Below are 14,168 nucleotides of genomic sequence, written 5' to 3'. Positions count from 1 at the left end.
GAGCGGTGGCTCACACCTGTAATCCTAGCACTTTGGGAGGCTGAGATGTGTGGATCACAAGGGCAGGAGTTCAAAACCAGCTTGGCCAGCAAGGCAAAACCCCACCTCTACTAAAAATACAAAAAGTAGCCGGGCCTGTAGTGCCAGCTACTAGGGAGGCTGAGGCAGCAGAATCGCTTGAACCCAGGAGCGGAGGTCATGGTGAGCTGAGATGGCGCTACTGCGCTCCAGCCTGGATGACAGCGCAAAACTCCAACTCCAGGGAAAAAAAAAAAAAGAGAGAGAGAGAGAGAGAGAAGAGAATTTACAGGAAATTTAAGATGCCCTCTATTGCAAGGCAGGAGATCAAACCAGCTCTGATTAACTCGAAGGCAAAACATATCCCCAGCAAGAAGGCATAGAGACACTGCAGCACCCCAAACTCTCAATTTCCATGGTTTTCTGGATATGGGTCAGGCTCCAAACACAGTCACTGCAGCGCTTGAGGTTTCTAGCATGTGTTACCTGAGACAGGTCACGAATATCCAACAGTCAACACGTCAACAACAAATATAAAACAGACTATCTCACTGCTTGCTTATTTTGTACTTTTTAAAGTTAATTCAGCATATGAAACATGAGCAAATATAATCGGGAATCAAGGTTCTTTGCCATCTTTGCCACCTCTAAAATGAACATCACAAGAAATCACAAGATGAGTTTTATCAGTGGAGGTCCCCAGAGCCTTTGCTGACACCCTTAAATCAACAGCACCGTTATTCTCACCCAGACCCTGTGCAAAGTGCTTTCTACATACCATCTTATTTAATCCTCACAATAGCTCAGTGGCTAGGTGATGCTATTACCCCTGCCCTAGGGAAGTAAACTGAGTCTTAGAGAGAGAAAATAATCTGTCCAGAAAAAGAGCCAATGAATGAGAGTGTTGGGGTTTGGGCTTGGATCCCAACGTCCTTAATCAATTTGTATCACCCACCATATCCTTCAGGCTCAAATGGCAAATGATTCTGTCTTCATGGGGAAGATAATGTATAACCTCTTCTGGATGGGACACGCAGTGTATGCAGTACATAGTGGGAACTTTCCAGAGAAAACCCAACATCTGTATTCTATTCCTAAAATAAAGGTGACGTGTGTAACTTTGTTCCTTCTCTTACTCCCTCAACTGGATACAGTCCTCGTAGGTGCCATAAAAATACAGAAATTCACAGGGAAATCCCCAGACTTTGACTGATTCAACAAATACTGACAGCATGCATACCTACCACATGTTAGGCACTGCTAGCCATGGAGAAGCCACACTGAATAAGACCTACTTCTTCCTTATTACCTGATAAAAAGGTGAATTCATGAAGGGACAGGGCTGTAACACATGGAACAAACAAGAGGTTTGGGTCAAGAAAAATAATAAAGGGGATGTCCTCTTTCATGTGGGTGGTCAGCAAAGGCATGTCCAAGGGGTTGATTTTTGAACTGAACACTAAGGGATGAGAAGGACTGAAGGTACCCCGTAGCTTGGAGGCAAGGGAGTTTTTATGGCATCTGAGAACAGTAATGGGGTTTAAATCAAATATTGGAAACTACGTGACAAAAGCTCAAAGTTTCCAAGAGTCTTTTGAACAAGCAAGATCTTCAAGCCACCATCTCCACATAGTGAACATGACGGAAGCAAAGCCTGTGTCAGGCAGATCCCTGATAAGTACTACTAAAGGCTGGGGTCTGTCCCCCCAAAACCATCAATTCTGTGATATGGTGTCAATGTCAATGAATTAGCGCTGCAGGTTTATTATTATAGGTGGTGTGACTCTTACCAGTCTCACAGAACAGGGCTCAAAAACTCAAGGGACAGCCAGGGTCACATGGTTGGCACTGTTTTTCAGTCTGGGTACAAGTCACCAACTGAGTCATCCATGAGTACTGCTGACATTCTTTGCCACGGACCTGTGGCAGCTTCTGTGTGCAGATGACACAGTTCTTTGAGGGCCATTCCCAAGAAGATCTGTGGGGGACCAGGACCTGCTTTGCCGAGTCAGCACAGAGGCAGGGATGGGGGATGAGGTGGCAGAAGATTGACATCATGTAGCATCAGCCTGCACGAGCGAAACCCTACGGTTTCAGATTATCATCAGCAATACCAACTTGAAAGCAGTTAGTGAATTCTGCTTGCAAGGCAGGCCCATCGTCTAAGTTAAAAAAAAAAAAAAAAAAAAAAAAAAAAAAAAAAAAAAAAAAAAAAAAAAAAATAAAAAAAGAACTGCATGCTTCTCAGGGGAAATCCTCAAAACAGGACCCAGAGACCTAAGCTCTGCTAACAGGGCTACAGCAGCTGTATACATAGCTGCACGTGTCCTTGAAGATGTGCATGAGGACAAGCTCCCAAGGCTCTACTTGCATTTACAAGGGAATACCAGGTGAGGAGCAATGGACTGTGAAACATGCATCATCTATCAGTAAAACAACCACCAGTGAACCAGCAACCGGATGGTAGAAGCTTGTCAGAGACAGATATTTCCACTGTATCACCTGGGGTGCCTAGCACAATGCTGGCATTTATGATGTACCAGGATCTGTGCTAAGCTCTTTACAAGCATCACCTCTCTAACTCTTTGTAGTGAGCTGGCTTCTATTTTTATCCCCTTTTCCAGATAAGGAGGCCATGGCACAGAAAGGTTAAGTAACTTGCCCAGGGTTGTTCAGCCAGGAAGTGGAAAAGGTGGAATCTAAGTCTAAGCCGATCTAACTTCAAAGCAGAAACTCTTAACCATGCTGTTACCCTGTATCCATAGCAGGCATCCAATGAGTGTCTGTGAATGCATCCATTACCCTGAGTTTTATGACTACTCATCACAGGCCAGTATAGGCAGAGAATGTATTATTAATACAAAGCATAGGGAAGTCTCATTCTATTCACTTTATGGGATAAAAAGTTTCAGAAGAATCATGTACAGGCCAATTTGGGACAGAAAATTTGGACAGGAGTGGCTTACTTCTCCCGTGCACCCCACTCCCACGGTAATCTTTCAGCACAGATACAGGGAGCAACAAATCACAGAAATGTAGGGTGGAGAGTTCTGTCCTGTCCTTGAGTCTGCGTAAGTACAGAGGGACAGTGGAAAGCTGTCAGCAATGTCTCCTGCCCTTATAGGGGGAACAGAATTGGTTGTGAGTGCACGCCGCTAAGACCTCATGCTAATACTCAAGCCTTAAGGAAATCTTACATCCACAGGAAGGAAAACCCACTAGACGAGCATATTTGAGAGTTTAAATTTTGCTTTATAGCTCTCTTAATAAAGAAATTTATTTCTCAGATTTGCCATGGCGTGTTCAGTAAGAATATTATGGTCCTAAAATATTTACTGAGCTGTATCTCTGCTAAGAATTAAACAGGCTAAAATTCTAACATGTAAAATTCAAACAAGGCACAGTCAACAAAAGGCATTCATAGAAAATAAATAAAAATTAAACATGTAAGCAAAACTGACAGCATGATTTCATATAAGTAACCACAATGGTTGCTCAGTAAGCATTCACCTTTTCTTAGTACTAGAACACAGAATTTACCTGGGACATCAAATTGTTCAAGTCTAAGGATTGCATTTCCCAGATACCCTTATAGTTAGGGGTGGCTAATAGGATACAAGCAGGCATCATTGGGTAAGGCTGCAGGGAAAGTACTTTAAAAAGGCCTGCCTCAGCCGAGAAAACTACTCTTTGTCTCTTCCTTTCAGGATGTAGAGGCAATGGCCTGAGAGCCAGCAGCCACCATGTGACCTTGAAGACGAAGGAACGCACTTGAATAAGCAGAGCAGAAAGAAGACACGAACTGCTTTTCCTGGATGTTTTTATGACAGAATACTTAAATAATTGTTTATACTCATGTAGTTATATCTCTCTTACTAGAAAACAATTCTTAACTAATATAATGATATGAAAACATATCTACAGACGACACTACAATTTTCTCTGAGGAAAAAAAAAAAAACTAGAAAATTCATGAATTGGGATTCTGATTAACCCTCTATTCCCAAAGCTGTTTGTTTAAGTATGACTTTCCTTCTTAATTAGTATTGCTAGCCCAGGGAAGCATATTTGCTGAGCCCGTCTCTCTGTTTTGACATGCAAGACTTGTGAAATTCAAACATACTTGTAGGCATCCCAAGCATTATTATTTATTAAGGCCTATATTAAAGGTGAGATCTTACAGCACTCTCAGATTCTGATGATTAAAGGAAATTTAATCGTTCTTCATTGGCATTTGATCTTTAGCCTACCATAATCTACCCACATATCCCTTCATCCATATTTGATACTAAAAAAAAAAAGACATTTCAACAGCTTATCCATCAATTGTAAAATAGAAGGAATGTACAGACAAACCACATTACTCAGAAAATAAGAGAGCTTTCCCCCACACTCATTTCGCTCATGAAAGCCCAATGTGATTAAAAAGGTGAAGAAGTCATACTCCACAAGGTGAACTGGAATGACTGTAGAGCCGATCATCACATTCGTAAGGAGTTTCGAAATTTTCAAAGTGCTTTCACGTGCATTATATCTTGTTTCATCCTTACAACACCATCTTTCAAGGTAGTAAGGGCAGGTATTTTTTTTTATTCCTGTTTCTCGCAGATAAACGGTTTGCTCAAGGTCAGATGGAGTGGTACCTAGCGAAGTGTCAGGTTTACAGGTCAAATGTCCCTTTTTAATGCATCAGATCAAGGGACAGCCCACTATATTCTTCAGGCCAAATATGGCTTACTGTCTGTTTTTGTAAATAAAGTCTCTCTGGAGCAGAGTGACACCCATTTGCTTGTATATTATCTATAGCTGCTTTTGTGCTCTAAGGGCAGAGTTGGCTAGTTGGAAAAGACTGGCTCATGAGGATGACAATATTTGCTATCTGGTCTCTTACAAATTTTACCAACCCCTGCATTAGGTCTCCTTCCCACAAATATGATCCAAGTTATGAACCCTATTCTTGAAAACCATAAAGCTATCATGGGGGGTAGCAGCATTCAAATGCCTGCTAGCTTCAGAATCAGGCCCGATAATTAGAAAGGCCATTATCTTCTGCAGGATTACTAAATCGACCACTGGGTCCCCTGCGAAGGTAGATGGCAATTTTTAGGTGGTATACAGCATCAGTGGTGTCGGTCACTTACCGTGAAAATTTAACGTGTCTCACAGCCATAAAAAGCCTGGGGTCACTGGGAGGGGGCATGCATAATGCCACAGGACTGCAATACACAGAGGGAAGCTGAAAGCAAAAGAAAAGAAGAGGTTAAGTGAAGGGGCAAATGGTGATGCTTCAAAAGCAACACAGACACGAGCCTTTGGTATCCCTCATTTACATACCACATTTACCTTCAGTATACAATCACGTATCTAAGCATCTATTTTATCCTTTGCCTTCTAGAATCGGCATTCGACCTAGCTCACAATCTGAATTACAGGAGGAGGATGCAAAATGTTATGTAGGTGAGTAAAACTGTCACTCTTGAAGGCAATGACATCCACTTAGGAAGTTAAGTTCCTTTATCTTCCATACTGTAATTTCTATTTCTTTTCTTTTCTTTTTTCTGAGACAGGGTCTCGCTCTGTCATCCAGGCTGGAGTGCAGTGGCACATTCAGGGCTCACTGCAGCCTCAACTTCCCAGACTCAAGTGATCCCAAGTAGCTTGAACTACAGGTGTGCACCACCATGCCCAAATAATTTTGGAATTTTAGTAGATAGGCTAAATTTTAGTAGGCCGGCTGGTCTCAAACTCCTGAGCTCAAGTGATACTCCTGCCTCAGCCTACAAAGTGCTGCAATTACAGATGTGTGCCACTCCCAGTAAATTCTCTTTCTTTCTATTTTTTTTTTCCAGATAAGAGTCTTGCTCTATCGCCAAGGCTAGAGGAGTGCAGTGGCACAATCTCGGCTCACTGCAACCTCCACCTTCCAGGTTCAAGAGATTCTCCTGCCACAGCCTCCCGAGTAGCTGGGATTACAGGTGTCCACCACCATGTCTGGCTAATTTTTGTATTTTTAGTAGAGACAGGGTTTCACCATGTTGGCCAAGCTGGTCTCAAACTCCTGACCTCAAATGATCCACCCGTCTTGGCCTCCCAAAGTGTTGGGATTACAGGCATGAGCCACCGTGCTTGGCTTATAATTTCTTATTTCTGAAGATAAATTCTCATAATGACAGTGCTAACACATCCTGATAAATAAGAAAAAGACGATCCATAGGTCCAAATGATAATTTTGCTATGAGTTTTGATCTTTCAGCCTGTCTCAATGCACCCAGTAGAAGAGACGGAGGAAATAAGTACATACATGGACACAGGCACCCCCCCTAGCAAAACATACAAGCTCTCTCCTGCCAGCCAAACAGAAAATCTTACTTGCAACAGTTAGCAACTCTTTTTTTTCAGTTGCATTTCAAATGCAGAAGGAGATTGTGACACAGCCTTCTCATGGAAACAATCACTCTGTTCATATGCTGAGACTGCAAAGCTTTCATCGCTTGGTTAGGTTATTAGTAGAATATTTACCAAATCCAATTCCAAGTAAGTTGAAGTTGCTGACAGATAAGTCAACTCATCCTCAAGCACTTTCAGAAAGTTTTTGTGAATAGCTGTCAGTAGCAACGTTTCACATGCCAGGTCTTTTTTTGCATAGATCCTTGAGATAATAATGCCATGTATATGGCCCTCGATATTAAATAAAGGACTCTCACTAATACAGAAAAAAATGGAACTACAGAATGGGTAGAAAGCCTGAGCTTTCGGGGCACATACATGTACGTCTGTGTGCAGTGTTCTCTTTCAATAGTAAATTCAGGCAACACTTTGTGAATTTACATGTTTTTAACCTACTCAGATGGAGAAGTTGAAACTAAAAAGGAGATGCATGAAGTTTTACGATTTGAATAGTCACCTGTCTCCGGAAACTATGTGGGTTGTCTGCGTACCAGAACTCAGAAGAGAGTTAAGAGATGGTGTTCCCAGTGGGTGTCTCTTCTAGATATGAGATAAACTCAGGCCAGATTTGTCCAAACTATGTTTTCTAGGTATCTGGTGTCTACTGTGCATAAACTGCCAAATATATCATGACTTCAGAATCTTCATTATTACATGAGTTTAAGGTGCTGTGTGGGCATTTTCCCTCTTGAGCAAGGGAGCTTAAGAGTATGATAAGAATGCATCAAAAATGTTTTTAAGATAATTTCAGTTGGTAAAGGCTGTAATCGTTCAAACTTAATTGGTGAACTCATTAATGAGCAACTGCCACTAAAAGAAAGACGACCATTGTCATCGACTTATCAGAGCAATGAGATAATGAAGTTAATTATATTGTTTTCAATGGATTTACACTGGCTGCCTTTTAGATTCTACATTTCCAAACATTTGTTCTGACACCCCATGTGTTTGGTCTCTTAACGAAAAACTATGAGCTCTGGACTCCTTAAGGAAAAGTCGGCAGATCACAGCCTCACGTCAGGGCAATGCAATTGGAAAACTTTTCTCCCCTTTATTATCTACTTGTAAAATGTTATAAGCCTGTAAACTAGTTAATTTATGAGCCGTGTTAATAATTTGCTCACACCCGATCGCAGGTTTGGCAAACACAGTTTCCAAGGGATGTGGGAGGATAATTTGTAGGTCCGGCTTCTCTCCTATGGGGACACTAACTAATTTGACACAGTAACATGACATTGATGGCAGGGCACACTAATGACCATTCTCCAAGACGGGGCTGTCAGCCTGTCGTTCCAGTGAGAAGCCGGTCTGCTTTCACGGCTGCTCAGGACTGGATGCTCAACTAATTACTCAGACAGCGACATTAATGAGAGCCCTCATGTTTATTTTCAACATACTAACCAGCGCTTAGCTTCCATTTGTCTGATATGGTCACTGATTAAAATGTGTTTCATGAATAGTAAATTTGAACTCTAATATAACAAAGAAGCACCGGAGAAAAATAAGGAACAGCTGACTGGAAAACCAACCTGGTCCACGCAACTTGTTTTCTGCCTCATATATTGTCAAGGACAAAGTGACAGGTGGTGGGAAATGCCATGGAGTACCAAGAAAAGTGAGAGGAGTATTTTAAATTACACATGTCTGTAGACAAGTCTGACTTTTGACCAAGGTCCCTGGATCACAATACGGCCAAAAGCAGCTTCCATCTCAAACAGACATCACTAACTGTATGATACTGAATGAAAATTTGTGTTTTATTATTTATTCGTTTATTTATTTATTTTTGAGATGGAGTCTCGCTCTGTCACCAGGCTGGAGTGCAGTGGTGTGATCTCGGCTCACTGCAACCTCCACCTCCCGGGTTCAAGCGATTCTCCTGCCTCAACCTCCCGAGCACCTGGGACTACAGGTGCCCACCACAACACCTGGCTAATTTTTTGTATTTTTAGTAGAGGCGGGATTTCGTCATGTTAGCCAGGATGTTGTGGATCTCCTGAACTTGTGATCCACCTGCCTCAGCCTCCCAAAGTGCCAGGATTACAGGCATGAGTCATCATACCCAGCCCTATTGTTTACTTTTTTGAGACAGGGTCTCACTCTGTTGCTCAGGCTGCATTGCAGTAGCAGGATCTCTGCTCTTTGCAGCCTCAACCTCCCAAGCTCAAGCCATCCTCCCACCTCAGGCCTCCCGAGTAGCTGAGACTGCAGGCAGGTGTCACTATGTTGGGCTAATTTTTGTAGAGACAGTGTCTCACTGTGCTGCCAGGCTGGTCTCAAACTCCTGGACTCAAGCAATTCGCCTGCCTTTGTCTCCCAAAGTATTGGGACTACAAGCATGAACCACCATGCCTGGCCTGGATGAAGATATTTAAAGTTAGTTTTTTCCAGGAAATGACCAAAATTTGCTTATATGTGTTTTTTGAACCTTACAAAAGTTTGATCTTTGATCAGTCTATAATATGATCTTCACAAACATTAATAAATGCTGTTGTATTTTTTTGAAAACTACTGTAAAACTATACTGCTGAGGACGTTTTAAAAAGTGTTTTTTAATATCCTCTTTTATGTCTTGTTTCTAATCTACTAAACCTTGCAATCAAGTTCTTTGTACTTTAAATTAAATTTCTATTTTAGTATGATAAATTTTGTCCTTCATTTTAGGGTGATTATAATTCTAAAATATTCATATAATCATGATTTAAAATGAATAACTCTCAAAAAAAAGGTGGGCTTAGATCTATTAAAGGTGTTAAAAAATTGAAAATGCTTCTGATATAGTTCATTGTAAAATATGCAATTCGAAATAAATAACAGTGGTAGTATTTCAACAGATGTTCTATCTGCCATCACGGATAAAGAATTCTACTCAATATTGTGTACAACTTCTGATTTTATAAAATAGCAAAATAAATATGAGTTCATGTAGATCACTTGGGGAAGGAAAATGTCATTGCATGCAACATTTCTTAAGTATGTATTCCTAAACTTACTCACTCTGAGATAGATCTGTAATTTTAGAACGCCAAAATGCCTAAATGGCACACAACATGTGGGAAGCAGATTCAGAGTGCAGGCTAATTTTTAAAATATATTTAAACAAGTATGTAGATAAATTGTTCCAAACCAGCATGACTCTGAATGCTGCCCTTCCCAGCGGACTTGTTGGAGACAGGTTCTCAGACTATCAGCACCTCTGGGCAATTTATGTATGGTAAGCATTTGTCCTCCATAATAATACAAGAAAATGTGGTCAGTGTGTGGCAGAGACTGGCTAAACGTTCATCAAATCCATTTCTTTCTCCTGAACACACAGCTGGAATGCATTTCCCAGCATCCCTTGTAGCTAGGTGGGGCCTGATGACTGAGTTCTAACCAAACAGATGGAAGTGGGTATACACTACTTTCATTCAGATCCTGAAGCCTCTGGCACCATGCTTAATGACTGCTTTCTTCCCTGGACTGTGGGCCCAGAGATCCAGTGAAGAACTTCTACTTCCTGGGGAGAGTGGAGTCACTGGATGGAATTTGCCTGGGTCCCTGAAAGACCACATGGAGCAGAGCCACCACCACTCCTGTCCCCCTCAACCAGCACTAGACTGTGAGGTGCTCATGAATTAAACTGCACTGAGTTAAGCTCCCGAGGAGCTGGGACTACAGGCGCGCGCCGCCACGCCCGGCTAATTTCAAAAATTTCAAATTTTGGAATGTTGGTTACAGCTGCTAGTATCTCTTACCCAAATACACGGACCTTTCCAATTTCTCCCTGGTTTTCACTTGGGTCTCCAGGTAACCATAAGTAAGCAGAAGCTGTGTCAATTTCGAAAATTTTCTGAAAATATTTCATAGTTATGATTATTTGCTCCTCTAACACAGCTAAGGGTAGTAAAAGGAGAGGGAACCAACAGCTAATGTATTCCCAAAATGTGTCAGGCAGGGCTTTCCTTACTTAACCTTCACGTAGCCCATTAAGGAAGTTTGATTCCTGTTTTACAGATGAGAATACTGAGCTTCTAAGAAGTGAAATAAAACCAAATGCCACAGAATATTGATCCAGCTGACAGTTTCCTAGTTGAATGCCTTTTATTGTTGTTGTTGAATTGGCTTTTAATATCCAAACTTTACAGAAAATACAGATTTTATTTATTTCTAAATAAAAGTTTTGTCTGCTGCTATTATAAAATAAAAAATCCTATCACAGCCTTCAAATTTAATGTAACATTTTTAATGAAATGGGTGAAGGTTAAGTGTCACATTGCAGTACAATTAGTAGAATATCAGAAACTTCCCTAGAGGTTCTGAAAACCCAGCCACAAAAGTGATGTGTCTCAGATGTTCTTCATGATTAAAAAAGAAGTCACATTTCAAACAAAACAAATGCATGTTGAGATCATAATAACTGTTGAGTAACTAATGTTTTAAACATTTTTACATCCTTAACATGATAGCTGTGTACACATAAGACAAGTTACTATCTTTTAGTCATATTTTAGAAAAGAGTTGGTAAACTTTTTGTGTGAAGGAACACTTAGTGGATATTTTAGACTTTGGTGCCACAAGTTCTCTATTGCAACTACTCGGGTATTATAGTAGAAAAGTAATCATATGTAAACAAGTGGGTGTCGTTGTGTTCTAGCAAAACTTTATTTACACAAACTGGCAGTGGGCTGGATTTGCCAACTTCTGCTTCAGAACATTGATTGGGGGTTTTGCACATTGACACATAACACATTAAAATTTGTCCTACGTAAAATAATGGGAAATAGACTCTGGGCAGCATTTTCACTCAGGATATCTGACTGCCAGGGATGGATTACTGATGGTAAGGGTAATTGCCTTAATTTGCCAAAGCGTTAAGAGATGAGTGCTGGCAGGCTCAGCTTCCACTCACTCACCCCATGCCTGGTTCTTTCCCCTAAGTCATGCCACCTTTCCAAGGGCCCATGTGCCCACATAGAGAGCTTACTGGAATCCCGGGCCATTCTGAACAAAATCCAAGGAATACTTGCAACAACCAAAAAATAAAAGCTGAAGCTTTTTCTCATCAATACAGTCAAGCCCCTGTGTTAAGAGAGTGTAGGTAACAGTCACCTTAAAGTGACTTTATGTTGGACCCTTTTTAAAAAAGCAAAATAAACAATAGGTAGATTTTAGATGTCACTGAAAGAGTGAGACAGAAATGACATCTGCTAAAAGTTTCAAAATCAGGCATGAAGTTTCCCTAAATTAGAAGCAACCCGCTTTCTTGGGTTTAAAGAACATTCCAGCTGGGCACGGTAGCTCACACCTGTAATCCCAGCACTCTGGGAGGCTGAGGCGGGCGAATCACAAGGTCAAGAGATGGAGACCAGTCTGGCCAACATGGTGAAACCCCGTCTCTACTAAAAATACAAAATTTAGCCGGGCATGGTGGCGGGCGCCTGTAGTCCCAGCTACTACGGAGGCTGAGGCAGGAGAATTGCTTGAACCTGGAAGGCAGAGGTTGCAGTGAGCCAAGATCATGTCACTGCACTCCAGCCTGGCGACAGAACAAGACTCCGTTTTAAAAACAAAACAAAACAAAACAAAAAACAAGTTTTTTGAGACGGAGTCTCCTTTGTCGTCCAGGCTGGAGTGCGGTGGCGCCATCTCAACTCACTGCAAGCTCCGCCTCCCGGGTTCACGTCATTCTCCTGCCTCAGCCTCCCCAGTAGCTGGGACTACAGGCGCCCGCCACCTCGCCCGGCTAGTTTTGTATTTTAGTAGAGATGGGGTTTCCCTGTGTTAGCCAGGATGGTCTCAATCTCCTGACCTCGTGATCCGCCTGCCTCAGCCTCCCAAAGTGTTGGGATTACAGGCGTGAGCCACTGTGCCTGGCCATAAGTTCTTTCCTAACCAATTTCAGGGTAGGAGCTACGTGTCCAGTGATCAAATATGCCAGAAACAATGAGTCAAATGTATTATTCCGCCACTATTCTCTCAAGGATGTACAATTATTTTAACCATGACTTGGTCCGCTTTTTTTTTGTTTTGGATGGCAAGCTCAGAGACATACATACATAGAGATTTTTTTAAAAAAAATCTCAGTTCCCTATTAATGTTTTATTGTAACAGTTAAAAGATGATGTGAGACATAAAATGAGTAAATTTTATGAATCTGTCTTATCTTAAATGTCTATCAAAACAGAACAAAAGCAAGTAAATGATAATCCAGTCTGACGAAGGAATATTTTGTAGGTTGTAGTCATTAAAAATGGGGAAATGTGTGCAAATGCTTGTTACAATGTGATATAAAATAAGCAAGATAGGAAAACTGTATCTACAATAATTCTCAGCTGTATAAAAATATGTGCCAATGAAGAACAGAAAAACATAAAATTCACAGTATTTGCCCTAGATAAATGGGATTAAGGTTAGGATTTTTCCTTAGAATTTTTTGTATTCTCTAGATTTTCCAAAACAAAGTAATATCCAAAATAACTGTTATACAATTTGAAACAATGGTTTCGACTTTAAAAAAGGAAGAAACATTTTGCACATTTCTACTCATTTATTAATGGCTTTTGACTGTCTTGTTTCCAGACTAGAAGTGTCTTGAGAGCAGAGATTCATTCGTGTTATTTCTCATGCCCCAAACACAATGTTTATGGCATCTTATGCACTCAATTAACATTCCTTGAAGCAACTGAATAGACCACCTTACTTTTTAAAAGTCCTCTTAATGAGATTCCCTAAATTAAATTTTTATACTTCAAGCCTTTACAAGAAATTAAATAATTTTGTTTAAAGAGGTTGATTGCTTGCGGATTATGGCTGTAAATAAATTGCTTGATGTAAAATTATACTTTCTCCTCTTCCCTTTTTCCATGATGGCACACAACAATTTGTCTTTTAATAACCTCAAACAATTCTGAGTCATTTGCTCATTAAAAACAAAATACATCTTGATCACGAAGCTTGGCATTTCATAAATATTTACCCCAAATGCACTGCCTGCTTTGAAGCTGGGATGGTAAGCTCCTGATTGACAAGCAACTTCTGTGCAGAAGGAGGGAGGAGACCTCTCCTGTCAGCTGGGAGAAGGGTACCACACTGCCTTTGCACCTCCTCTCTCCTGCGGAGGCTCCTTCCGCACAGCCAAAAAACCCACAATAAATGTGATCATCATTTATCAGTGTCTCTCTCACATACACATACACATACACACTCCCTCTCTCTCACTTTGCATTCACTCCCTGTTTGCATTCTCTCAATGGCTTTCCAGTAGTGTCGGGACAGTGACCAACAGCATTCCCATAGTTTACAAGGTCCTGTATGACCCCTGTTGACCTCTCTGGCCTCCGGCTTAACTACATATCTCCACTACAAGCTTCTCACTGAGTCTTCATACTGAGCTGGAAGGACGGCAGGGAGGGATATTGAAGATTAGATGAAGTTTTCAGCTCCTATCCTGAGAACAATGATGGTGAGCAAGACAGTGGGGAAAACAACATCTTTTCCCTAAGAAAATCCAAAAACAACAACAAAGAACAGTGTACCATAAACACTCTATTGTATGTTTTCCTCCATGAAAACATGAAACATGAAAAAAATATCATGGATCATTTTTCATATCCTTTTCTGGATGAAAATACGCGACATTAGTAAACAGAAAATTCAAATCTTAAAAGCAACTTCAATTTTCTCCTTAAGAAATAAGAATTTGGCCGGGCGCGGTGGCTCAA

The 14,168-nt window shown here is 41.0% G+C and overlaps 1 protein-coding gene across 6 annotated transcripts in view; it reads right to left on the bottom strand.

The window, feature by feature from the left end:
* The window catches only part of FOXP1 (forkhead box P1), a 639,921-nt gene that overhangs the window by 406,447 nt on the left and 219,306 nt on the right, over window positions 1–14,168 (bottom strand). For all 6 annotated transcript variants that reach the window (XM_017892176.1, XM_017892168.1, XM_017892169.1 and 3 more), the window contains one exon: window positions 5,160–5,254. The gene's annotated coding sequence lies outside the window, so the exon portion shown is untranslated. The remainder of the gene's footprint in view (window positions 1–5,159; window positions 5,255–14,168) is intronic.

Source organism: Rhinopithecus bieti, unplaced genomic scaffold (genome assembly GCF_001698545.2).
Source record: "Rhinopithecus bieti isolate Rb0 unplaced genomic scaffold, ASM169854v2 scaffold_21542, whole genome shotgun sequence".
Classification (NCBI taxonomy): domain Eukaryota; kingdom Metazoa; phylum Chordata; class Mammalia; order Primates; family Cercopithecidae; genus Rhinopithecus; species Rhinopithecus bieti.
This window is presented reverse-complemented; position numbering and strand designations above follow the sequence as displayed.